Below are 27,404 nucleotides of genomic sequence, written 5' to 3'. Positions count from 1 at the left end.
TCCAGACCTGAATTCTTCAGGGTTCTGTTGAGAAGAACAGCTCTCATCTCTTCATTAGCTCTCTCTAAAATCTCTTTTACATTGTGATTTTTGTTGGCTCAATCCAAACATATCTGTTGGCTATTTTCTATAAATTTCTTTAAATTTCTGCCTACTGATGGTAACTTTTCTTGATTTCCATCCCAGTTCTTGATTTATTCTTTTTCATACACATTTTCCACCACTTAGTTGGAATTTTTGAATGAAGAATAGGCAGACTGTCATGTCTAGTCTGCCATCTTGAAGAGAGATTTTATTAACATCAGAGTGGCTGCCCCAGTGTGCTGATGCATGATTGGCACGAGGCCATGGTACATGCCTTACTTTTTATGAGGCTATTTCTCCTTCTTTCATGGCCCAGATAGCACCCCCAACCCTGATTGACCATATGATCAATATGGGTCATTTATACAAGGAGAACAAAGTGAAAATAGATGGGACACATGAGCCAATTCCATTCATCAAATCCACAATATCTGCCTCAACCAGGTACTGTATCATTCTTCAGGACTCCACTGAGTCCCTTTCCTAACTTCCCCAGTACTCCTGTCAAATACAAACCTAAATTAGACCACTAACCATACAGTTCTCCAATTTTCTATCTGTCTCCTCCATTAAGCTACAAGCTTTCTGAATGTAAACATGGTGTCTCATTTCATATCTGTGTCCTCAGTGCACCCCACGGGGACTGGGATTAAGTACCCAACACAGACTGAATAACTCAGGGACTGAATGAATGAACAAAGAAATGAGTAAGCTTGATGTTGACCTGGGAAACAGATGTGTTGTCTTTCTTTGCTGATGGGGCTAGTGACCTCCTTTTTAGTCATGTGAAGCTTTGGAGAAGGGTGTTTCAGGCAGAAGGAGCAGTATGCATAAAGGCCCAGGGGCAAACTGGAACATGTCTTTTTGGGGAAGACTGGTGGAAATTGTTCCCAAAGGGCTGTTGATTATTAATTCATCCAAAGAAAATCTCTAATCTCTGTTGTATCTTTTTCTGCAGAGTGGTAGTCTGACTACAGGGTTCTTATCTTTGCCAGTTCAGTGAGTGCAGGTCTAAATAGAGCTGTTTTGTTTTAGCAGAAAGGTTGGGTCTGCAATTCAATAGGTGTCAGTAAATGCTCTTTCATGGTTCTATATAATCATGATTTAAAACCTACATCAGTCTTCTTTGCAAATGTACATTAAAGCGTCTGCTTATACTTGTATTAAGTAGCATTACTTGTACTAAGTCCTCACTTCACAGGGACATTATGAAATCACAGACAGCTTAGAATGGAGCTTTCAAGTTGTCCTTGGGCCCCTGTTGCCTGCTGGAATGGATAAAGCATGACCCCCTCAGCCAACAAGCTCTGCTGCTCCTGTGATGTTTGGTAGAACTTCCTTGCTCCAATGCCTCCGACTCCACTCACCATCTGAAAGTCCTCCCCAGAGGTTGGAGTGCTTTGCCTCCTATTTCTGCAAACTTAATATTAAAAAAAAAATTACTGGTTGTCAAAAGGAAGCAGGCTGTTAATTCCTGGTTAATTGAAATTAGTCTTGTAATTTTTAGATGTGTTATTCTATTCACAAAGCAGGTACCTGATAAGTGTTTGTCAGTGAGTGAAAGAATGAATGACACATTAGAGGAAAGACTGGGTTTGTCTTTCCTGAAATTGGAGTTAAGGGGCACATTTGCTGGGAATTATCCCAGGTAAGCACAGGGATCTGCTTTTGATCACAGGCCATTTGTTCTTTCCATTTTAGCCATTTTCAGTCTGATCATGTGCTATACACATCATTCATCTCTTGTCTTTGGGAATAATTAATTTCAGGTTTTAGAACATTACTAAAGACATCTCAGTAGGGTTCTTTTGTTTGTCTATAACAGGATTGTCTGGGGTTCATGCTGTTCCCAAGGATCTCACTCCTCACTTGATGAGGCAGAGATCCTGACTCCAAGGGCGTACCCATCACATCCCCAACTTCTCAGCATCAAACTGGGTTTGTTTAAGAATGAAGCCACTAGCATTAGAAGTGTGACAGTATAAGACAGGATATTCTCAGTTGTATGACTCAGGAGCCACCTTGGCAACCATCAGTGAAATGCTAGGTTATCCTAATAGGCTAGTGAGGTCTTGGAATGCTAAGTGTAAAGTCAGCGGCATAAAGGGACACGTTCTCAGCAGCCCTTGATGAAGTCAAGACTAGAGACACCAGGAGAGAAATGGCTGCATGAAGGTTGCACGGGCAGAGAAGATAAGGTTCTCATATTACTCCAACCTCCATCTGGACCTGAGCTGCTGGGTCAGTGGAGAGGAGCACCAGCCCAAACTGATCCCCCAGGGCTCTTGGTTGGAATCTTCCCAGAAGCCTGAGGGGAGAGGTATAATGTCTAAACACAGGGCCCTCCAGTCACTGGCATCAGAATCAGAGCCACAGCAGTGTGGTTGAAAGAGGCAGATTCCTAAGGCCAAATTCAGAACTTTTGAATCAGAATCTACAGAGGTGGGGCTTGGGATCTGCCTCTATAAAACCTCCTAGGTGATTCTTAACGCACACCAGCTAAACGTTGAGAGCCTCCTGTACCTCCTAATCTCTATAGGGATCTTGAGCTGTGGACAGATTGCCAAGCACCAGAAATTTTAGCCAAGCACATGTGCGGTTGGCACATAACATGAGAGGCAAGTTCTGTGCCCTTGAATTTAACAAGTAGTGCTGGAATACAGGCACTATGTTAGGCCTTGATGGCAATTCTTGCCTTTAGGGGACAGTAAGTTATGAAGTCATAATCTGTACTCCGAGCCCAATGTGATGAACCATATAGCATCACTAACAACTCCTGTAGTGGATTTATGCCATTGGTGACAAAGAGATCCGATGCCAGTAGGAAGTTCTCAGTCCAGATCACTACACAACTGGGAAAACAACCCTGAGCAAGTTTCCTATTTGTGAGGAGCAACCTAAGGATGGGACTAATCCACGAAGCTCCCAACAGAACTGGCACAGATCCCCTTAGTAGGGCTGCCCAAAAGATTGAGGCTGTCAGACCTGGATATCTGGGCACCCTAAGTTGACAAGCCTAAAGGGCAGAGAGCGTGCTGCCTTTGTCTTTGTCTTCCTAGAAGACCTAGTGCAGCATTCAGCTTATAGTAGATAGAGAGAGCCATTGTTAAATGGTTCTTATGCAAACAAGGCTGACCTAGGTGCTGGGCCATGTGGGAATGTGGAAGTGGAGAGCCCAGCTAGTGGGACTGACATGCCTTGGGTAGATCTTCTCACATTCATGGCGCCTATTGCCTCCGCCATGACTCACTGCCCATGCACTCCATCACTTGTGAGACAAGATGTGACCAGCAGGCGCTGAAAGTTGTGCCTTGTAACCTAAATATGTCTCTTTCTTTTGCTCTTTCTAACTTCATGGGAGTAAACCTCTCTTCTAATCACACGTGAGTTAATGTAAAGGTTTCAGAAATTAAATCACATTTCCCCACTGGTTAACTTGATCATTTCAGAGTTACATCATCATTGTGATTTTTTTTTCTCCTCAAGGGTAATAAATTAATGAACTATGCACAAGGGAAGTTTCTATTTTAAGAAAGCTGTGTGAAGTGGAAGAATACTTTGTTCAGTTATTTCTTTCATAGTAGGTCTCCGCCTTCTTTAAGCTGAAGCACACCTGTTTCAAGGAAAACAGTTGGCCAACAAGACAGCATTGGCTTTGTGGGAATGTGCCAAAGAAATTTCAAGATATTGTATTCTTTTGATTCATATTCCCAAGTTGCTATCCGGAGGAAATATACTAGCGGAAGGAGAGAATAGCAGCCATTTACAGGTAATTAGTGAGTCTATGGTGTATGATTCATTGAATTCCATTCTAGATCCCTATTTATAATTATTGGAGATTTCTTGGCAATGCTTAAGAGACAAATTACCCAAATCCCCTTACTTGTCATAGCAGCATTTTAACTTTGTATAAGCGGTACTCCATGACCACTGAATTAGTCATTTTTCATTACCTACGTTTAAGGTATGTTAACATTAGTCCTCTTTAATAAATGAGAAAACAAAGTCCTAGTAAAGTTGATTCTTGCCCAAGAGCACATAATAATCAGAGTCATGTCCATGATTCTTAAACCTCTTCACTCTGAGAAAGCACGTGTTTTTCAGCGGGAAATAGCCTCAATGGGAGGTACATAGGCCAACATTTAGGAAATGTGTTTTTATTTATATAACTAGTCCTATGTTTAGAAAAGGAATATTCAACTCTAGTCTCACATAAGAATCAGCTAGAGAGCTTTAATAAAATGCCACTGCTGGGGCCTCTCTCACAGGAGTTCTGATTCATTTGGTCAAGTATGAGGCCTGGGCATTGGTCTTTTGAATTAGACGGGGAAAAAGCTTCCTAGGTGATGCTCAGGTGCAGGGAGGGTTGTGAATCCTGGTCCTGGCAAAATTCTAAATCTGACCCCACAGTTTCACCCATGGTCTCCACCATCCTACTATTAGAGCCCCTGCATGTGGAACCTTCTGGAAACTTATACAATTAGCCTGGCTTACAGCATTTTGTTATCAGAGAGGGAACATTTGCACAGAGTGGTTTAGCAGTTGAGCTGTAGTAGAGCTAGATTGCTCTGGCAGAGGAACAGGGAGAGAAGAACAAACCCATGGTATTGTGCGCTGAACTGACTGTTGAGGGAGGGGTGCAGCTGAGAACCCTAGGCTACCTCAGGATCATGACTGGACAAGAGTGCCATGCTCCCAGGCAGGGCTTCTTGAAGATGAGTTGGTAGACCCTGATATGGAATGGAAAATCAAGGGAGGCTTCTTGATTCAGAGCAGCATGCCCTTTGAAGTCAGACTGCCGGGGTTCAAATCCTGGCTCAATCACTAAAGCTTTGTGACTGAAGCTTGGGCAAGTTACAGTCTCTCAAATGATTCATTTCCTGATTTGGAAAACAGAAGTAAAAAATTGCAACTACTTCATAATTTTTGGGGACAATAAGATGAGATAATATATGATATAATATACTAGGGTCTACTCCTACCCCTTTCTGGGGTCACTGGATCACCATTAAATTCTCTCTATTAAAATGGGGATGGACCATGACCCTCTCCTTTGAGGTAACCCATTCTCACAAGGAAATATAAGGTTAGATTTAAGATGGTGAACCAAATGTTGTCACAGAAGCAAGAGATTTCATGGAAAACAATTGAGAAGGGAGGCCCTTGGCTTCAGAATAGTAGAGTACAGCCTTGGGACCCATGATATGTCCTTGGACCAAAGAATGAAAACAGGTACCAGGAGGCCAAATGGTATTGTGACCAGACTTGGGTCAAAGAACACAGAAAGCAATCAAAGCCTGAAATTATGGAGCCAAGTCCTAAGAGAATTGATAACCCAGAAACCAAGGAAAGTGTCCAGGGCTGAGGGCAGTGGGTTCAGGAATAGCATGCTAGAGAACAGGTAGAGAGTTGTTTTGTTCGCTGCCTCCTTGGAGAGTTCGCTAAGCCAAGGGGGTCCCTGAAGTCCAAATCTTAACAGGCCATTCTGACAAGTGTGTTTGCCACTAGGAAGATACGATTTCTAAATCAGAGTCCTTGGATTCTGCTCTAAGACTGTGGGCCTATCGGCATTTCCCACAGTGGATCCTACAGAAGGCTGGTTCTAGGGTTGTTCCAGGATAAACATATTTGCTAGATGAATGAAAGTTAGCATGTTTCTTAATTGGAAGACTTTTCAGTGCTTTTAATTTGCTTATAAACTTCTAAGAGGAGGATATGATAAGACACGTTTCCCAAACTAGTTTGACCATGGGACCCTTCTTGGCATTAGAATCCCCAACTCCTACAGTTTTTGCCATTTCAACTCAAAGCTTCTGCCTTTAGGCCAGACCCAAGTCTAGTCGCAGGGGTGTGTAGAACTCTCTGTGGGATGTGGCCTCATTCCCAGGTCCCTACCACTCAGGTAGAGGCACAAGATGAAGCTATAAACTGAGTGGAAGGCCCAGGCCTGCCTTGATCATATTCTGTCTGGCACATAATTGCGACTCAGTGCCTATTTGTGGAATAATTATTCATTGAATGAATGGGATAACCTAGTTCATGCCAAGCTCTAATTGCTGACATAGATAGTACCTTGGGTATATCCAGGGTTAAGTACTCAACTGACCTGAACTTGTTGGGGAGATGTGTTTTCTTAGGCTATTTTGTATGAAACTAAGAATAATAAGGCATAAATTGTCCTGATTTGGTGCCTTTCTTTTCTCACTGATCCAAAATGACTTCATAATAACCTTGCCCATTTCACTTCAAAACAGTCATGAAAATGGTTTGCCAAAATTAAACTCTTCACAAATATAAAATATAATCCTAATAATTTCCTTAGGCATTAGATGCATTTGTTGATGTCCTGGTAGGCCCTGTAGTACCTGGTCTGAACCTTTGTGAATATCTAAGCATATGGCAGTAAAGCCTGCCCCCAAGCATGTTTTATAACCACAGACTTTGCAAGTTTAAATGGAGAAGACAGATGAAACAAGAATGGGCTATTTTCCTTGACTGTTTTATCTTGAGTAATATTTATTTTGAGCAGTTTTCTAAATAAGCAAAGCTTTTCTTCTATGCTTCATGCTCCTGCATCCTAGGAATGATGTATTTTGTGGGAATTTTTGTCCACCCCACCTCCACCCTGAACTTGCTGATCTGGAGGTACCATGATGCTAGCTGGAGTGGTCCCTGCCAAGGCTCTGCAGAGGGTCATGTCAGACACAGTCCTAGCCAAGGCTCTGCCTTGTGTGGGCGCCATATCTTGTTATTGTTTGTGGGTTTCATCGCACTGCACCTACCCGATAGCAGTTCTTTTTTTATTTTTATTTTTTGGAGGGGGTAGGTAGAAAGAAAAGAAAGTAACTTTGATATAGGGGTGGGGAATTGGAACTTAGATCCACAGCTACAATAGCAAGGAAGGTGAACTAATTTTGTCTGAACCCTCTTAGTTGCAAGATGTGTTTGAATTGAAGCATTAAATTTAAACCTTATTATCACACATAACAATGCATAAAATACAATGGCCATATTTTCTTAACCCTGCATTGTAATGCGGCCTAAAGATTTTATCTATTTTTTACAAAATGTATTTATATAAACAGTCTTCAACCCACATAAAGATGAAACCATATTTAGTTTTAAATTTAAAAAATCACTGTGTTGAAAATAAAATCATTTGAAATCATGACTTTTGGGAAATCTTGACTGTGGCTGTCTCTGCCCTGTGCCTTGAGAGAGAAAGAAAGACTTGGAAGTCTGTGCTACTTGCCAAGTGTGTCAGGAGTCCTGCTTGTCCCAGATGACAGCTGGCACACACAGACAAGCCACTCGCTCTAACTTTGTTTTTTCCTGGTAAAGAAGTAGCAACTACTTGCCAGCCTACTTCTTCCTTGCAGGAAGCCCCCCCAGGAGTTTGCATAGTCAATCTGTCATTTGAAATCATTTGTTCAGTTTAAAGCATTACCATCAGAGAGTAAGAAGGAATCTGTTTATAAGGAGATTTTAGATAATGGGGAAAAATCCAGAAAAAAATATTTACAATAATCTTGGCTACTGATTATAACATCATCTCTTGCTGACATTTCTTTAAGGGGTTAGTCTAGTATGTCAAGCATATGCAGCTGCTTGGAGCTCTTGATTTTTAGAAATGAGTAATACAAGAGAACCAACTAATGTTCCTTAGCTCTTCAAACCAGTCTGGTACCTGCATGAAAACATTGGTTATTTTGGTATCCAGTTGGAGAGCACAGGGCCACGCAGCAGGATTTCTGAAAATCAAAGCTCTCTTCCTGAAATATATGGCCACAAAGGATGCATTTCTGGGATCTGATGTTTCCTGGCTTATTCAAATAATAATGATGGTGTTAGGAAACTTTTACAACTATAGGCCTCTTCTTTTCTTTATGCTCAATGCCAAGAACAACAAAAGCTTCATCAATCTGTGAACGATCTTTGTTCATGTTAGAATTCCGTCTCTGAGCTATTGGTTCTCCCATCCAGGGCTTGTCTGCTCTCCCTTCAGTTAGGCTGGCCAGCATTGATCCAGAGTCCTGCGAATGTAAGTGGCTCAGCCTTTGTTAATTAGGTTACCTGATTCTCCGTATCCCCAGGCTAATTTTGTTTGAGATTTCACAGTGCTTCCAAATTTATAGAAGTAAACAAACAGGGACACACTTTTCTTCAAGTCATTTATTAGAATCAAAATTAGGAAGAGTTTTTAACCTTCATACAGTTGAGCTGGTGAAAGATGCCGTTGCAGGTAAGTGTTGGAAATGTTCGCCAGTGTCTCAGCAAAAAGAAAAAAAAAAAGAAAGAAAGAATAAAATAAATGTGCATTTACTTCTAATCATGCCTGCTGGTTTTAGTTTTGTAAGCTCTGGGTCAGTGAATCAATGTGAGCCACTTTGAGGATGGCACGCCTAGGTTTTTTTCCAAGGGAAAGGAATATGGTCTATTAGGTTTAGAAATATCTAGAGTATGTTCACTTAAAAGCTTATAGGTAGTATATTATAATTCATTTTCTTTATGAAGAGGGAGAACTAGAGCAATTAGGACATCACTAATGAGCTGTTTGAAATACTAGGAGACATTATATGGATATAAATAAATTGAGCATAGAACGTCAAGTTTAATACTGGACACTATGGTTATAGAACACAAAAAGTAGACATTGTATTAGTTTTCTACTGCTGCTATAACAAATCATCCCAAATTTAGTGGCCTAAAAACAACAAATTGATTATTTTACAGTTCTGGAGGTCAGAAGCCTAAAGGTCAACAGAGCAGCCTTTCCCTCTGAGGGTCTAGGGGAGAAGCTGTCTTCTTGACTTTTCCAGCTTCTTGACATTGACTGCCTTCCTTTAGCTCAGAGCCCACAGCACTCAGACCTTGCTTCCACCATCACCTCACCTCTGACTCCAAAACTCCTGCCTCCCTCTTAAAAGAATCTGTGATAACACTGGACACACCTGAATAATCCAGAATAAGAATAACCTTCCCTCCTCAAGATTCTTAATCAGATCTGCAAAAATCCCTTTTTCCCTGCAAAGCAACCCATTCACAGGTTTCAGGGATTAGGATGTGAATATCTTTGGAAGACCATTATTCTGCCTACCACAGACATTGAGATCATAGATAAATTAATTTACCCCTGCTTTTTTTAAAGTTTCTTTTTTCTTTCTTTCTTTCTTTTTGTTTTTTGTTTTTTGTTTTTTGAGATGGAGTCTCGCTCTGTCGCCCAACCTGGAGTGCAGTTGCACGATCTCAGTTTACTGCATCTTCCGCCTCCTGGGTTCAAGCAATTATTGTGCCTCAGCCTCCCAAGTAGCTGGGATTATAGGCATGCACCACCACACCTGGCTAATTTTTGTATTTTTAGTAGAGATGAGGCTTCACCATGTTGGCCAGGCTGGTCTCGAACTTCTCACCTCAGGTGGCCCTCCGGCCGCCACTTCCCAAAGTGCTGGGATTACAGGCCTGAGTCACCGCACCAGGCTAATTTACCCTTTCTGATTGGTTTTCTCATTGGCCCTCCTACAACTCTGAAGGAGTTAATTACAGCTATGACCTGCAGATATAGACTATTGGTGTGACCATGCCATCCTGCAGCCAGACTTCCTGTGAGAATAAGATCTGCTGGTGCTGTGGACTCTGCTCTGTCCGAGGGAAATTTCTGGTGGGCGCTAGACTGACATTTTCTTCTTTTCCACCAGAGTCTTGCAAATGTAACATGTATTATAGCTCACCACTCAGAATCAAAAGCTGATTGTGGTAGAGTTTATAGGTAACAGGGCTCTAGATTGAAGCAGTTCAAATGCTGAGTCTCCCCCTTACTACATGTGAAATGTTGCCCAAGTTCCTTATTTTAATTATGCCTCAATTTCTGTATCTGAAAAACAGAGATGATAACTTCCAGAATTGCTGTGAGATTAGGAAAATAAAATATGCAAAGTTTTTGGCACACGCCTGACATATAGCTGTTGCCCAGTTACTGACTATGGTGGAGGCTTTCAACAGGCCTACTCTTGCTCTAACCTGCAGAGAACAAACACCAGGAGTGAAGAGTGGCCACAAGCAGGGCAGAGAAAGCTGTGGGTCAGGCCACAGGCAAAGCCATTCCCCAGTTAATCCATGAGGCTGACAGCTAGCATTGTGCAGGGAAAGTGGAATTCTGCATTTACACTGAACTTGCAGCATTTGCAGATGCAAAGTCTAAGAACTTGTAGTAAAACCTGGGCAAATCCCAACATGGAATGGTAAGGATCATGATCTTCTCAACATCACAGAAGAGGGTTAGGGTCCAGAGGAGAGAAGTCCAGATCAGTTGAGTCCATAGGCAATTTCCTTAGCCATCATGGTTAGGGCTGACACCTTATCCATTAGAACATATGCAGCTGTATAATCATCATTTGCTTGCTTACTCCCAATGAATGGAAAATACTGTCTTATCCCAGAATGTGGCTTCAGCTTTATTCTCAATAGTCTACTTTATTGTCATCCTAAGACCTGATTTTAAAAACCTTCTCCAGATGTTGTTTTATGTGTATGTGTGTGTTTCCATTCAGTCAATGGATTCTATCAATGAAAAACACTAGTATTTATTTATTGAATATTTACTCTATGCCAGTTATTGTTTAAGTGCTGACTGCCTAAAATACATTTTGTTACTTATTACTTGCAGTATTTTTATTATAATTCTAGTACATCTATTATTATTTTGACTTTACAGATAACCAAACTGAGACTGCTAAAGTCTATGTAACTGGCCAAACTTACAGAGATTGTAAGTGGTCGAACCAGGAGGCCAAGCCAGGTCTGCCTGTCTCTAAGCTCTAGGTTCTGGTACCTGAAGGGGGAAAACTCAACTGAGAATAAAATGATAGCAGGAACAACAACTATTACTAAAATGGAAAGATGTCCATAAGTGGAAAAAAATGAGTTACAGAACTATACATAGAGTGTGATTAAATTGTTGTAAATTAAATAGGAGTGTGTATATTATGTGTATGTATACATATATAGTTTTACAACTTCTTTGCGGGGCCAGGCGCAGTGACTTACGCTTGTAATCCCAGCACTTTGGAAGGCCCAGGTGGGTGGATCACCTGAGGTCAGAAGTTTGAGACCAGCCTGGCCAACATGATGAAACCCTATCTCTACTAAAAATACAAAAAAATTAGCCAGGCATGGTGGCATGCACCTATAATCCCAGCTACTTGGGGGGCTGAGGCATGAGAATCGCTTGAACCCAGGAGACAGAGCTTGCAGTGAGCTGAGATCACTCCAGCCTGGGTGACAGACAGACCCCATCTCAAAAAACAAAAACAAAAACAACAAACAAAGAAACTTCTTTGGAAACTGATGAAAGTTATGGTCCCTTTTAAAACACTTATGTATAGATGCACACAAAATTTCACACACAACTTAGAAGCTCAGGTTAGGGATCTCTGATATGTATATATCATATATAAGAAAAATCTGGAAGGATATACACCAAATTGTTAATCATCCCCTTTAAGGGATAAGATTTCAAGACATTTTTCATGTTATTTTTTATGTTTTTCTGTCTGGCGAATTTGTTTTCAATGAGCTTGTATTATTCCTGTAATCAAGAAAAACATGTTAAAGATTATAAATGAAGGCCAATTGTTTCCAATTTAAAATGGAATTTACTGCCTCTTTTTCTCCTGATGGGCAGGCTTCTAACATTTTCCCATGTCATACTCAGATATGATTGGGGGACCTCTGAAAAAATTCAAAGGACACTTTTGTGAATACACTAAATGTGAGCTATTTTGTCCAAAAAGAAACTTTCCCTAAAAGTTAAGAATAACCGAAAATAAGGAGATGTTGGTGGGTTGCGGGCAAGGGACCATAAAGAGCATGTGGGACAACATCATCAGTGGCCTCCACTGAGAATGACATGTGCACGTGAGACTTTCAGTGGAGTTTTCTATATGAGAAACAAGGGGGCTTTCTGACTAATAATATGTGCCCTGTAGAACTAAACAGTAAATGAGGTTAATGCTGCATTGCAGAGCAGAAGTATATGGTAGTAGAGATCTGTAGGCTAAGCAAATTATCCTTGAGCTATTGTTTGAAATGACCTCTTAATCTTCATTTCAGCTCAGTCTGGCACTAATTGAAATGGCTGTTTCCAGGGCACCCTGGTGCTTAACGAGGGAGTTTCCTTATGCTCTTGACCTGCTCGCTGTTGCGGTCCCTGCCAGTTGCTTTGAGTTTGGAAGATACTTTCTCTCCCCCTTCCTACTCCTCCCCAACATACACACACCCACCTGTCTTCAGCCCAGGAGTCCCCATAAGCTAGATAATCAAATCTTATTCTGAGCATGAACAAAGATTCCAGGAGCATCTTACTTTTCACCAAGAAGAAAATTTTTAATTATTCCTGTTTTTTAAAGGAATCTGTAATATTGCAGATGGATTTATTCTTGGTTTAATCTGATGTTTTTTGCACATGTCGGGGTTTGACAATAGCCGGAGACCCCAGTAGTTCTCATTGCCAAGGATAGTGATGAGCCTTCCCAAGGCATTCTCTCTCTGGAACATTGCCCCGCTCAGTTTAATGCAGCAACTGCAGGAACAGCAAATATTTATGAAGCTCCTTGGATCCACACCAGTGTGCTAGGTAAAAAAGGACAGGATTTCTTTTCACTCCCCTGCTTAATCTGAAAATAGAATTCGCATGCTACTGTTTGTTCCCCTCCTTGGATGTGATGTAAGTTCTGTTTGCCTGGAGTGCCGTGTATAGAAGTCTATATTAGGATAACTGTATTATACATCTTGTTCCTAAAGGTTGGGGCCACAGAAGGATACAAATCTCTTTGCATACTGCTATATACGATTAGGAGCTTCCTACATACTGATGAGAATCCTGAAGATTCATATTTGCCTGGTACCTTCACATGCCTGATCCTGCCGCAGGAGGCAGGCTCTATGATTAGCAGACTCTATCATGGGAGCCAATAGACTGTAGTAGTAAAAAGTCCCTGTGTTCAAGTTAGAACAACATGAGTTTAAATCCTGACACAGCCACTTTCTGACTGTGGTTTTGTAAAGTTTCTCATGTTCTTTTAGCATCTGTTTCCCTGCATGAAAGATAAAGATATTAATATCTACATTGCAAAACTATTAGGAGGATTAAATTGAGTGTCACATGCAAAGCACCTGCCACCACAGTGAAGTGCTCCATAAATGGCAGCTAATGACATTATTAGCATGCTGGTAGTGCTCCCTTTAAAAACAAAACAAAAATAACACTTTCTCTTGACCTCTTTTTCCCTGCCAACAACTATCCCATTTTCCTGCACTCCTTTTAAGCAAAGGTCTTTCAAAGGGGGCTGTACTCATTACCTCTGACTTCCCTCCTCACATTCATCCTAAACCCACTCCAATGGGACTTTGGTGCTACTTCTCCGGTGTTATTTTTCTTGTCAAGGTCACCAGTGGCCACTATATTGCTAAAAATGCAATGGCATTTTCCAGTGGCAGTGACCAACAGCAGCATTTGGTACAGGGGATCGCCCCTTCCTCCTTGCTGTGATACTCCCCTTGGTCATGACACCACACTTTCTTGGCTTCCTCCTATCTCAACAGCTGCTCCTTCTCAATGTCTGCAGCCAAAGCCTCTGATCTTTAGATGTTGGAGGATTCAGTAATTGTTCCTCTTTCCTATCAACACTGATTCCCTCAATGAGCACATCCAGTCTTATGGCTTTGAATACTGTTTTTCTGCCAGTGATTCCCAAATATATAGTACCAGTTTTCAACTCAGTCCCAATTCCAGACTCAGATCCGTCCACCTACTCGACTAGAATATCTAATGGGCATCCCAAGCTCAGTGCATTATTTAAGGTTCTGTTGAGAGACAGACCAATAGGGTGTGTGTGTGTGTGTGTGTGTGGAGAGAGAGAGAGAGAAATTTGTCATAAAGAATTGGCTCATCTGATTATGGAGGTGTGCAAGTCCCAAGATCTGCAGGGTGACTTGGCAAGTGGGAGATCCAGGAGAGAGGTGATGGTGTAGTTCCATTCCAAAGGCCAGCAGGCTCAACACCCAGGAAGAGCCAATGTTTTAGTTCAAGTCTGAAGGCAAGAAAAAAGCCAATGTCATGGTTTGAAGGCAATTTGGCAGGAGAAATTCTCTGTTACTTGGAGGAGGGTCAGATTTTTGTTCCATTCAGGCCTTCAGTTGACTGAATGAGGTCCACTCACATTAGGAAAGACAACTGCTTTACTTAGTCTACTGATTCAAATGGTAATCTCATCCAAAAACACCCTCATAAAATACCCAGGATAATATTTGACCAAATATCTGACACCCTGTGGCCCAATCAAGTTGACACATAAGATGAACCATCACACACAGCACATCTGAAAATTAGACTGTCGATCTTTTGGGCAAACGTGACTCTGTACCTTTCCCTGTCATTGGTTACCAACGTCACCCTTCCAGTTTTAGCTCAAGCCAAAAACCTTGGAGTCATTTCCTCCTTTCATATCTCAGTTACAACCTGTCAGAAAATTTTGTTTACCTTCAGCACCTACCCAGACTTCAACCATAGCTTGCCACTTGCATTGCTGCCACCCTAATTTAAGCCACAATCATTGCTCAAGGAGCCCTGTTCCATAACACCATATTTGAATTGCTGCCACCGGTATTCCTGGTCTCCTTTGCTCTAACTTTATCCATAGTATTTATTGTTTTTTAAAATTCCATATAATTTTATTAATTTTTCTGTTTGCCTGAGACAGAATGCCTAGCACAGTGCCTGATATGTAGTATACATACACTCGATAAATATTTGTTGGATGAATTGCCATTGTAGAGATAAAGAAACTGGGACTTAAAGGAATTAAGTAATTTGCTAGGGTCCCACAGTTAATAAGTAGTAAAGCTATCCTAAAACAGTACCTAAAAGAATCATAGGCAAGAGGTGCTGATATTAGGTAAGTTTCTTCAGTTGAGCATCTATTGTCCATTTTTTATTAAAAGTAGGCCTTGGCTGGGCATGGTGGCTCATGCCTGTAATCCCAGCACTTTGGGAGGCCAAGGCGGGTGGATCACAAGGTCTGGAGTTCAAGACCAGCCTGGTCAACATGGCGAAACCCCATCTCTACTAAAAATACAAAAATTAGCCAGGTGTGGTGGCAAGCGCCTATAACCCCAGCTACTTGGGAGGCTGAGGGAGAGAACTGCTTGAACCTGGGAGATGGAGGTTGCAGTGAGCCGATATCACACCGCTGTACTCCAGCCTGGGTGACAGAAAAAAAAAAAAAGTAGACTTTGTCCAGATAGCAGTGTCTGTAGACCAGTGCTGATTTATATAATCATGTTTGACCATAAGCTAAGGTTTATTCTCTTATCTCTGTGTCAGCCATCTGATAAAATCTCCTTGTTTTGAAATATTTTCACCTTTCAGAAATTAATAGATTAATATTATGTTCCTCTTGCCTTTTCCTAAGTCTCTTAAGCCAAGCCAGACATCATTTTGGAGATTTCCTTTATAAGGAACTTATAGTTAACCCTTTTATCTTTTTATAGTACATATAATAGTATTAAATTATCTCACCAGAGCAAAATGGAATTTTTATTAGCTAGATCTTTGTATTATGATCCACAAATATGGGGTGAGCACCTACTTTATGAAGGCTCTGTGGGGGGTTTGGGGAAATAAAGAGGTATCCGGAAGCTCCTGGTCTATTTAGGGAAAATGCATATATATTAGTCGGGATATTGATTCAGCTGATTTAACAGAGACTAAGTAATAGTGGCTTAAACAAGATAGAAGGGTTCTTTCTCTTGCTGTCTCTCATCTCAGCTGAAGAATTAAGGGAGAAGAATTGCCCTTATGCTCCCAAGGTCATTAGGGGCCCAACTCCTTCCATAGATTTGCTCCACCATTCCCTACTATGTTGTTCTCCTCAGATAGTGGAATTTGGATTATACTCCCACATGTACATTCGAGGCCCCGAAACGGGGGAAGAGAAAAAGTGAGTAAGTGGTTTCTTTTTAAGGTATGACCCAGAAGTTGTACATTTCACTTCTACTCACAACTGATTGGCCAGAACTTAGTCACCTGGCCATGCTTAAGCCAATCTGTGAAACCTAGTCTGTAGGGTAGCTGCGTGCGCAGCTCGGGATTCCATTACTGAAAGGAAGAAGGGGAGATTGAATACTGGGAAACAAGTCCATGATTAGCCATATCTGTAAATACTGCTGTCACCTCCAACTAAATAATAAGGTCTTAAAGGGTAGGGCTGCATTTTACACTCTCAGTGCCTTCAAATGATAAGTTCTTAATAAATATTTCCTGATTGGGTGATTTGGTGAATGCACTTTCATCCAAGAGATTTTCTGGAGAGTTTTTATTATACTGCCAAAAACAAACACTATTCAATCCCAGGGTAAACACTGCAGGAAAAAAAATGTCACAGGGCAACATAGTCATAAGTGGGTTCTCCCTATGCTCACACGCCCTTCATTCTAAGCTGGGGAGGCTGCTGTAGTAACACAGATGCAAAAAATAAACTTTGACTAAATGGCTTCATGTTCCAGATGATTGGATGCCTCGTTAAAGCACCCAAAGATGAAGCTACTGCTCCAGCAAAGTTGCTGACCTAATTTTGAGAACTGAAAGACAGAGCTAAGTGTGTTTTCATGGCATCCCACATTCCTTTCTTAATTCATCATGATTCATGGGAACCAGGATCTCAGGCTGCCCCTCCCCCAGGTAGCAGTTAAGCTGGTGGAATTGTTCTCTCTAGTCCATAAGGACATGGAAACGGATCCTGCTGGAGGAAGTAAATAGAGCAGCAGTAAAGCATCCCTCCCCCCGCCCCCACCCGAATGTGAACATCTGTTCAAACTTTTCACAGCTCCCAGGAGGAAGTGGATAGAACACAGGGCTTCTAACTATAAAGGGAAAACTTCACCCATTTGCACTCTACTAACTTGAAATTTATGATTTGACCTGACCTGGCTTTGGCTTTATCTCTATGATGCCTTTGAAGAAAGGCCAAACTGGGTAAATAAATATAATAAACAAGAGTATAAGGGGTGCTGTTATTAAATTCATGAAAGCAAACCTTTGCATGACTTAACTTCATTAACTATTTGAATGTAAATTACTACTGCTTATGGCAAGTGAGATAGATTCAATAACATAGGCTATAGCCACACCTCAACTTGAAAACTTATGTTTAACATAAAGCTGAGTTGCTGTATGGACTTGACAGAAACAGCCTATGCGCTGTGGTTCTGGAATTTCACGAATGCACGCTGGCTTTTCTTCATCTATCTGAATTAGCAAGAGGTTTGCTGCATCTAGTTAAGACAGCCAGACGCTCTCCGGGAACCTCAGCCACCCCTAATCCAGACGTCAGTTTGCATTTACTTTAGGATGAATGGAGGTCCCTTCCCCCTCCTGTTGTCATCTGTCCTTCCCAGAATATTTTGCAGTATGGCCTGTGGCAATCCTTTTCTTCTTGCTTGCTCTGAGTGGTGGCTGCTCAGTGGAGGGCCCCCAGCTGGCTCTGGTTTCCAGCTGCTTCAGAGCCCACTGGCCTGGAGGTAAAGCTGCAGAGTGATAAGCATTGTAAAAATAAAGCCCGTTGCTAGCCAGGCCAGCCAAACAGCGTGGGAGGAGTGGAAAATTCAGTCTATGTGTTCTTGGCGTGACAAATTGCCAATATCTGAGGTGTTCTGCTGGAGGAAATGGGAAGAGATGTTCTCTAACCAGACCTAATCTGTGTATTATCAGTCAGTAGCCCTTGGAGAATCATGTCAAAACCAGGCTCATGGGACTGGAGCCATAACCTTGGGTCAGCTTGTTTATTGCCCACCATCTTGACTTGACCAACCCCTTGGGGTCTAGTGTGGCCTTGGGAACCGCAGTGTCTAAATGCAAGCGTCACTGCCCTTAATTGAACTACTAAGGGAGAGTAAGTGCTAGGTATTGTTTAATCAGGGATCAGCCCAGTCTCTCCCTCTACCTAAGCCTGCCATGTGCCCTTACTGATGATACATTTTTATCTGAGGCCCTGAGTGACAGATATTACTACTCTCGTCAAGCTTTGAGGGTAGCTGTACATTTTTATATTTTTTGCACAAAGGAAGTGACTGTAGCTCCTGGAAATTCAGTCTGGTCACCTGAAACTTTGGTAATTTTGTCTGGTCTTCTTTGGGGATGCATGTCTAGTAATGCAGTTCCCTGTTCCTTGGCCCCCAGGACTCCTTATTGTGTGGCAGAATTGAAATAATAGTAGGAAAGAGAACATTGCTCTCCTAGTCCTGAGAGCAGGCAGGTCCCTGGGATACCTTCAAGACCCACTTTGAATTCAGATGACAACTCCTTCCAGAAAATAATCTGGGATGTTTTCCTCATTTTACTGCATACAGTTTTCCCCATTGGTGTATCAAGATATTAAAAGCAATCCCTGTCTCTCTCTTTCCTCCTGCTCCTCTTCCCTGACTCTCTTCTTCCTTCCCTCCTTTTCCCCCTCTCCCTCTCTCAGTTTCTTTGTCTTCGAAGACACTGACAACTTTCTGGCATGTCGCCTAGGCTTAGGAGAGAGAATCTTTATAAAAATTTCTTCTAGCCATTGGCTTGGAAGTACTATATAAATCAGCAAGACACTTTGTTATAAAACTTTCTCATTATCAACATTCACTACTGTTCCATTTTATGAATGCTTCTTTGTCTTCCAAAAAGCATTTCAGATTAAGCAATGCTGTTATTGAAAATGTGGGCGGTTTCTGCTGGTGTGCTTGGCTGGTTGAATTATAGATGGTTGTCACGAATATCACAATGCCAGGTTCCTATAAATGAGTTAAAAATATTGATGTATGAAGTAAGTTGGGGATGGCAAGTGGAGATTCAGCATCCTTATTATCCAATTGAGCCACTGGATTTGTACTTTGTAGTAAAAGAGCTCTAAGATCTACATGTGATGCAACTCTCCAATTTAAGTAGGTTGGGATCTTTCTTATTATTGGATGCACAGATTCAAATTAAACTACAGAAAAAAAGTATTTTGCACATCCTGTGTCCCAGCACTATGCTAGACACTAGAGATGAACAGATATATAAACACCAGGCCTGCTATTGAGGTGTTCATAATCCTGTGAGGGAACTCTAATCTGTAGACAGAACTCTCTTGCAATGTAATGAATACCATAGACAGGTCCGAGAGGTATGAGAGGTGCATGCCTAGAGTCAGGACACATGGGGACAGAAGGCATGTGGTGGATGTGGTGAGTAAGGGCACCTGGTCTTTGATGACAGACATATAGGGTTAAATCCTGGATCTGCCATAATTCATGGGAGGAACAGATTACTGAATGAATTAATACATAGCTTTTATTGGTATTGGGATTCAAGGAAATACTGCAGTGTTATATAAAGTGCTCAAGACAGTATTTGTCACCCAGGATCAATGGTGACTTGTCATTGGAAAGTAAGCACTTGTTTCAGGCTTTATTTGGTGGGAATCCAGGCAGGATGAGTAGGAACAGTGGAGACTGGGATGTCAGCAGGAGACAGCCTATGGAGGGGGAGAGCTGGGGCCTGCTAAGAAGGGCCTGCCTTTCTGTGGAGTTGGAGCAGGAGCGGGTGGAGAGAGGGTCAAGTGCTTTAGGCAAGGCAGGCTGGGGCCAGATTACAAAGCCATTTGTAGTATTAGACTGAAGGATCAGACATGACATTGAAGACAGTGGGGATTTACTGGTATTGGTGAGCAGGAAAGTGGCATAAAGAGATGTGAGTTTAAAAATCAGCCAGTATGGTAGTTCACACTTGTAATTCCAGTGCTTTGGGAGGCTGATGCAGGAGGAATGTTTGAGGCCAGGAGTTTGAGACCAGCTGGGCTACATGGCCAGACCCCATTTCTACAAAAAATAAAAAGTTATCTGGGTGTGATAGCACACAACTGTAGTCCTAGCTACTTGGGAGGTGGGAGGCTCTAAAAAAATTGTTAAAATAGCCTCTCTGATGGTTGTTTGGGTTAGGAAATGAGTACAGTAGTGCAAGCAAGAAATTATGTTCACATTTACTTCACTATATTTGTTGAAGGCCTACTGTGTCCCAGGCACTTTGCTAGGTATAAATGAAGGTAGAGTGGAGGCAAGGTTAATTAATATAGGGATAGAGAAAGGGGAAACACTATAATAAATTTTTAGGTAAAATTGATATTAAAAAAAACCCCTACCATCTAGAACTGGGGTGATGAAGAAGGCCAAGTGAAAAATTATTTCACAATTTCATGAAAAAAATGAAATATTTTTGGAACATTGGAATTCAAAATACTTCATTAGACCTGGGAATAAAAAGAATGACAGCCATTTTTCTTCTTGCTCTTCTCTACCTCCTTCTTATTCATTGGGAAAAGTCACAGAAACTAGAGATGACTGGCCCTCTATGAGTAGTTGTCTCTGCAGCCCTCAGAGGTCAGGACATGCTCTGTTTTAAGTTCCGGAGAGATAAGGAAAATGGAGCGAACAGTTGGAAAGTAACACATAGCTTTACCTAGTATTCTCATGGCTTGCCATAGCACCTTGAATGTTCAGTTACTTTTCTTTTTAAAAGAGAGACTAGTACTTGACCTTAGAAAGTTGTTTTCTGTTGAAATGGAAATGTTATGAGAGGTTCTAGTGAATAATGGAAAATGTGAGGTTATTTGATGAGAGGTTGAGGACAGGATCTGAAGGCCATCGTGGGTAAACAGTAGGAGTGAGCAGCGATGTGTAAATATTGACATGGAACTCAGGAGGAAGCAAGAGGAAGAAAAAAGGATTATGGCATGAAATAGTTTTTGCTTATTGGAAAAATGTTGTTCCTAAAGAATAATAAATCTTAAAGAAAAGACAGAGACATAAGAGACTAAGAAGGGAGCCAGTATTGTCTTTGATTGTGTTCATCCTTCCAGAAGTTCTCAGCCACACCCATGTTGGAAAGGTGGTCATGGTACTGTGGCATTATTCATTGCCAGGTGAAAAAGTCAGTCAATTCCTTATGTACTGCATAGTAGAGATTCTAATAGGATAAATTTAATAATTGCAAAACAAGACATACAATGTATATCAAGCCATATTCTTACCAGGAAAATCTCATTCAGTCAGATTCTCTTGTCAGGTGCATTTGTAACTGGTGAGAACCACTCACAAACGGCAGTGCAGGTAAAGTTGCATCCCTCTTATTTTAGTTAATTCTTCGGAAATCCAATATACCTCATTAGCAGGCAAACCAGTATCTCTGTCTTGTTCTTTTTCCTCCTCTTAATTGTCCTGAAATCTCCAGGGCTTATTCCGTGCAAAGATGGCCCTTGACTTCCAAATGCATAGCATAGACTGCTGAGGTCTCATTGGTCTACCCTGCACTTGCTTTTCACTGCCACACAGTGGCGCTGTTGAACACGGGCCAGGTACAGTCTGATACTCATTGCCTATCCATTGTTGCAGGGAATCCTAGCTGGTCGTGCTGACCATTCAGGCCAAGAGAATGTGCCAGCCAGGAGAGTTTACCTATACAGTGACATCTTGGGTCTCAGGACAGCCCCACTTGTGCTGAGTGAAGTCCTCTTAATGATCTGTCACCTCATGGAAGCTTTCTCCCAAGGTCCTTCACCAAAACAGTGAACCAGCTTTTCTGTTAAATCCTCAAAATAAAGGACCTTGAAACACTTATCTCCATAGACAATGGAGCCACTAGCGGTACATTTATACTCATCAATGAGGCCACTTCTGATCTGATTTTCTGACATTTGTCTTGATTTAAAAAAAAAAAAGGTGGGGGAAGGGAGATGGACAAAAACTTAATCTCTGGCAGGTCCCGTCTGATGACAGCTCAGCACACAGTGTGTGTTTAGGAATTGTTCTGCTTCTTATTCTCCCCACATCAGTCATGATTCCAGAACTTGAAGTGGTTCAAAGTGAGCTCATAGTAGCATTTAACCTGTTGAGAATCTCTTGTCACCACTATATGTTTTCACTGGTAAAAGAGTCATCTGATTTACTGTGTGTCCCCACATTCCCAATGCATACATATTCACACAGGACATGGAAGCCAAAAGTAAATGGTTAGTCACAAAAGGTTTGTTTTCTCCTATTTTGCTGTTTACAAAGGAGTGTTATCTTATGTTGGAAAGGATTTCAGCCAAGAACAGCAGTCAGGCTGTAGGAGCAATGTTACAATGTATTTCCCTGGCTTTTTAAAACCTATTCCCCGGTTTCTGCCTGCAAGCCTTAGGATGTGAGATGCGGGCTGGAAAAGCTGCTGGAGGGTAAAGCAGTAATAGAAAAAAGAAGATATTTTGAGAGACAGGAGAAGATAGGGTGAATGGTGGAGGAAAGAGGTAAGGAAGAGTCATGAGCATGAAAATTATCTGTGTCCCAGCATTGGTCATGAACCCTGATGGCTGTTGGATCCATCTTTAGGCAAAGACAGCTGTGCTGGGCATGGTTGACAGAGCATATCTGAAACAGGCCAAATTGAACTCTTGTTTACCATGATTAAGGTGACTATATAATTGATTGTCCAAACGGGAATACTTCTGAGAGTAAAAAGGAACATTACTAATACTGAAGTTGGGGCAGCGGTATCAACTGGGACTGTTGAGGGCAAACCAGGAGTTAGAGTCATTTGTATTTTGAAGGTAGTTTCTTTAAAAATCAAGACTTTAACTGTGAACAGTGCATTATTCTGATTGCTATGTTAGCTACAAACAAAATAAGATGGTGCCACCTCAAAGAATTGACAATCTAGTTGCAGAGATGAGACTCACACACAAAGAAATTATCAGTCACCATCCAAGGTGGTGTCTAACCAAGTACCAAATAAGTGATAGTATAGTCATAGGATGTGCTAGGAAGGGCACTGGCCTTGGAGTTAGAAGACCTGTCTGGATCGCTCTTTAGCAGAGTGACCTTGTGTAAGGTACTTAATCTCTTGGAACATCCATTTATTTTTTGACTGATTGATTCATCCATCCATTCATTCATTTATTCATTCATTCATTCAATAAACATATGGACTGGCCCTGTGCCGAGTGTATCTTGGTGGTAAAGAACACAGCCTTTACAGAGAGACACCTGGGTTCAGGTTGTACCTCTGTCACTACCTGGAGACCTTGAACTTAACCCTCCTGAGCTTCAATTCCCTCATCTGTTAGATGGTGATAACACCTGCTATGGTCTGAATGTTTGCATCCCCCAAACTCATATGTCGAAATCCTAACCCCTAAGGTGATGGTATTGGGAGGTGAGACCTTTGAGAAGTGATTATGTCATGAATGGGATTAGTGCCCTTATAAAAGAGGCCCCAGAGAGACCACTGCCCCTTCCACCACATGAGGACACAGCAAGAAGTTGCCCTCTATGAAGCAGGAAACCAGCCCTCATATCAGATATCAAATCTGCTGCCACCTTCATCTTGGACTTCCCAGTCTCCAGAACTGTGAGGAATAAATTTCTGCTGTTTGTAAGTTCCCCAGTTTATGACATCTTGTTATACCAGCACCAATAGACTAAGACAATACCCAACTTGTAGAGCTGTTGTAAGATATTGTAAATGAGAGAATAAAGTCAGATTTTGTATAGGAAACATCCAACAGTTTCCAACATACAGAAAAAGCCCAAGAAATGCTACCTAAATGATAGCTAAAATTATTATTCCAGATACTGTACTGGTTGCTGGAAATGCAAAGGAAAGCTAGGGAGAGGGCTCTACCTTGCAGGTGAAAGCAGAGAGTGGTACCTGTCGACACACCCCCCAGGGCTGTTAGGAGGGTCCAATGAGGACATAAGGTGAAAGCACTTCACAGGCTCTGACATGCTGCGCAAAGGAAAGACCTCATGGTTCTTACCAGTGGTTGGGGCATTGTCTGGATCCTTCTCTTTTCCTATTTATTAGGATGCTGTCAACTGTAAATAAGAGATAACCCAAAATATCTTAAATCATATGTTATCTCACAGAACAATAAGTCCAGAGGTAGAGTGCTTCCAGGATTAGCTAATTCTGTGGTTTAATAATGCTATCAGGAGTCCATAATTCCGCTCTGCTAATCTCAGTTCTTGGTTGACTCACCCACCTCAGAGTGATACATTGGCTGCATCAGTTCCAGGCATTTCATCCTCACCACACCACGCACTAGACGCAGAAAGAGACTATCCCTTCCTTGTGTCTTAAGGTCTAAGAAGCCCTTCTTGGAACCCCACCCCTACCCTTGCAGACTGACTTGTCTTATTGGCCAAAATTGGATCCCAAGTCCCTTCCCAAGCCAGTCCATGGTAAGATAAAGTTATTGTAACTGCCTTACGCTAATCAATATCTATTCTCTGGGGACTGGGGGTCTTTTCATCTTCCCTAAAAACATGACATTGTAGAGGGTGTAAAATTCCTGAACGAAATCAAGTTTTTGTTAACAGGAAAGTGAAGAGAAATGGTTGTGGGTAACCACCAGCAGTGTCATATATTGTCTCTACAGGTCCAGTTCCTAATTCTACCTTAAAAATACCTCTTAAATTCACATTGGCCTTTGTCCAGGTTCTCAATATCTCCCATCTACGCTCTTGATTCCTTCTCTCTCTTCTTATCCCACCCATCTGATCTTCCCTTCATCCACCAGTCAGCCCTTTATACAATTCAAGTCCGATTATACCATTTCTTAACTTTAAGATTCTCAAGACTCAATTCGGATGCAACCACCTCTTTGAAGGTGCCCTGGATGTTTTATTTATGTCTCTTTTATAGCCCTAATAAGAGACAGTCATGCATTTGAATTATTTGTATATTCTCTGTGCCTCCCGCTATCTTTCCTGTTCAACATGGTACCATTGGCCACATGTGGCTACTGAGCACATGAAATTGAGCATTGAAATTCAAATTGGGATGGCTTGTAAGAATAAAATACATGTTGAATTTCAGAGATTTAGAACAAAAAAAAAGAGGATCGTAAAATATTTCATTAGTGACTTTTAAAATTGTTACATGTTGAAATTCCATTTTGGTTAAATAAAGTTTTCTTCTTAATTTTCAATGTGGTGACTAAAATATTTCAAATTGCATACATCATTTGACATTTGTAGCTCACATTATATTGCTGAGCACTAGATTGCTAGCTCTTGCAGAGCAGGGCTGTACCTTATTTATCCATTATTTATCACACCAGCTTTCTTTTCCCACCTTAGGGTCCATTAGCGTTGGAACCTAGTCCAAACACTTTACTTGGTGAAAATAAAGCATAAGAAAACTCAATTTGGGGATGAAAGAGCACAAGATAATTTCGTGTTATTTGACCACCACTCCTGGATTTCTGATACATAGGTTATCTTTTGTGTGTTCCAACTCATCTAAGCTTTTAGAATTTGCCAGGTTTGGAAATCACTCTTTGTTGTGGTTACTTCAGGCCACTAAGTTGTTATGGACTAATCCAAGTTGAAAAAAGAGAGAAACTAGAATTTAATTATTTTGGTTAGGTTTGTTTTTCTCTGTTAGTTTTTATTCTTCCACTTAGATGTTCCTCAACAAATTATATTTTACTTTTTTAAGGTAGTGGTGCTGTCTCCATGACTATAACCTCTAGAATATTTTAGTTATTTTTACAGTTATTAGGAATAAAGAAGCAGATGTAAGTTATGCTTTCTATTCAACTTCACTGAATTATAGCTGGAAGTTGCATTTTTTATGGATGAATTATATATATTTTACTGTTTATTGTATTCTTAGCAGGGATCATTTAGAAGACCAAGAAAATGACCATATTATACAAAATATTTAAGAGAAAACCTGTTTCTAATGGCATAATAAAATCGGAAACTTTAAAATATATATTTAATGAGCAGAAGTAATGGAATTAAGTTTTATATTTACAGTAGCCAAAACATGCCATTGTTTGGGGGAAATAATCTTTTTCTGGAAATGCCTGATAAATTTATACTTCTAACTTGGAAATAAATAATATTCGTGGTCATAAACCATGTGCTGAAGAATACAGCAGGATTATGTGGTTATCATCTGGTCAAAGGGCCTGGCAGCCTTTGAAAGCTGAGTCATGGCTGACCCCCACCTTTGGGGCAGGCTGTCTCCACGAATAAGCAGAAATCACTGTGGAGTCCATTATTTTTCAGTGGGACTATTTAGTAAGTGCTCTTTGCCAGGTCTTGTGAAGATCATTGTTTCCTTTGTCTTTGATCTTTTCTCAGTCACTGAGGAAAGTTCTGCCCCAGTGACATGTGGCTGCTGGGAAGCCAGGGTAGAATTCTGGGCCCTCCCCTTTCATGGAGATGTTATCCCTGGACAGCTGGGCGATTCATTTCCCTCCCTCCTTCCCTCCCTCCCTCCTTTCCTTCCTTCCTTCCATGGTGAAGTAAACATAACAAAAAATTTACCATTTTAACTAATTTTAGGCATACAATTCAGTGGCATTAAGTATATTCAAATGTTGTATAACTGTCACCATTACCCATTTCCAGAACTTTTTTCATTCCATAGAGAAACTATGTACCTATGAAACACTAACTCTCCAGTCATCTCCTTCCCCACGCCCCAACATCCCAGTCCCTGGTAACCTCTGTTCTACTTTCCATTTCTAAGAATTTGCCCATTCTAGGTACCTCATATAAGTAGAATGATGCAATATTTGTCTTCCTATGTCTCGCTTCTTTCATGTAGCATAATATCTTCAAGGTTCACCCATGTTGTAGCATGTGTCAGAGCTTCATTTTTTAAGGCTGGATAGTATTCCATTGTATGTATCTGCCACATTTGTTTATCCATTCATCTGTTGATGAACTTTTGGGTTGTTTCTACCTTTGAGCTATGTGTGGTTTGTAACAGTGATATAAAAGGTGATGACACTGGTCGTTTCTGCACTTGGATGTATTTCTGATGGAAAAGAGAAATCCAGCTGTTATCATACCTAAAACCTTTTAGGCGATATACCCTAAAAGCAAGTGTGACTTCCTTGCTGAAAACGAGAGCCACTCTGCAGAAGGCATGTCATCAGAGGTGGAGACCTCTTTAGAGTTCTGATTTCCCAGGGCCAAGTGCAAACATCTCCCAGAGAAGGCAGGCCTGCTCATCACCTGGCAGAAGATGAGGGTAGGGGCTTCTCACTTCCCCTGGACATTCCTAGGCAGGAAGGACTTCAGAGAGTCTGACAGAAAGCTCCAGGCCAAGTGTTGTCTGTTTGCTTTAAAGGGAGAAAAAGGAATTTTTAAAAGGAGAATGAAAGTGTCCTTGTCTCTAGAACTGAAGCAACTTGGAGGAATGAGTGGAGTCTTTGTTTAGGTGAGTGACACTTCTTTTTGGCGTGCCTGCTGCC

The 27,404-nt window shown here is 41.3% G+C and overlaps 1 protein-coding gene across 19 annotated transcripts in view; it reads left to right on the top strand.

The window, feature by feature from the left end:
* Window positions 1-27,404, top strand: part of NCALD (neurocalcin delta) — a 445,958-nt gene that overhangs the window by 355,363 nt on the left and 63,191 nt on the right. For 6 of the 19 annotated variants that reach the window (XM_063816499.1, XM_063816495.1, XM_063816504.1 and 3 more), the window contains one exon: window positions 27,281-27,370. The exons of the other annotated variants lie outside the window; for them this stretch is intronic. The gene's annotated coding sequence lies outside the window, so the exon portion shown is untranslated. The remainder of the gene's footprint in view (window positions 1-27,280; window positions 27,371-27,404) is intronic. 19 annotated transcript variants of the gene reach the window in all.

The sequence above is a fragment of the Pan troglodytes genome, chromosome 7 (genome assembly GCF_028858775.2).
Source record: "Pan troglodytes isolate AG18354 chromosome 7, NHGRI_mPanTro3-v2.0_pri, whole genome shotgun sequence".
NCBI lineage: Eukaryota > Metazoa > Chordata > Mammalia > Primates > Hominidae > Pan > Pan troglodytes.
This window is presented reverse-complemented; position numbering and strand designations above follow the sequence as displayed.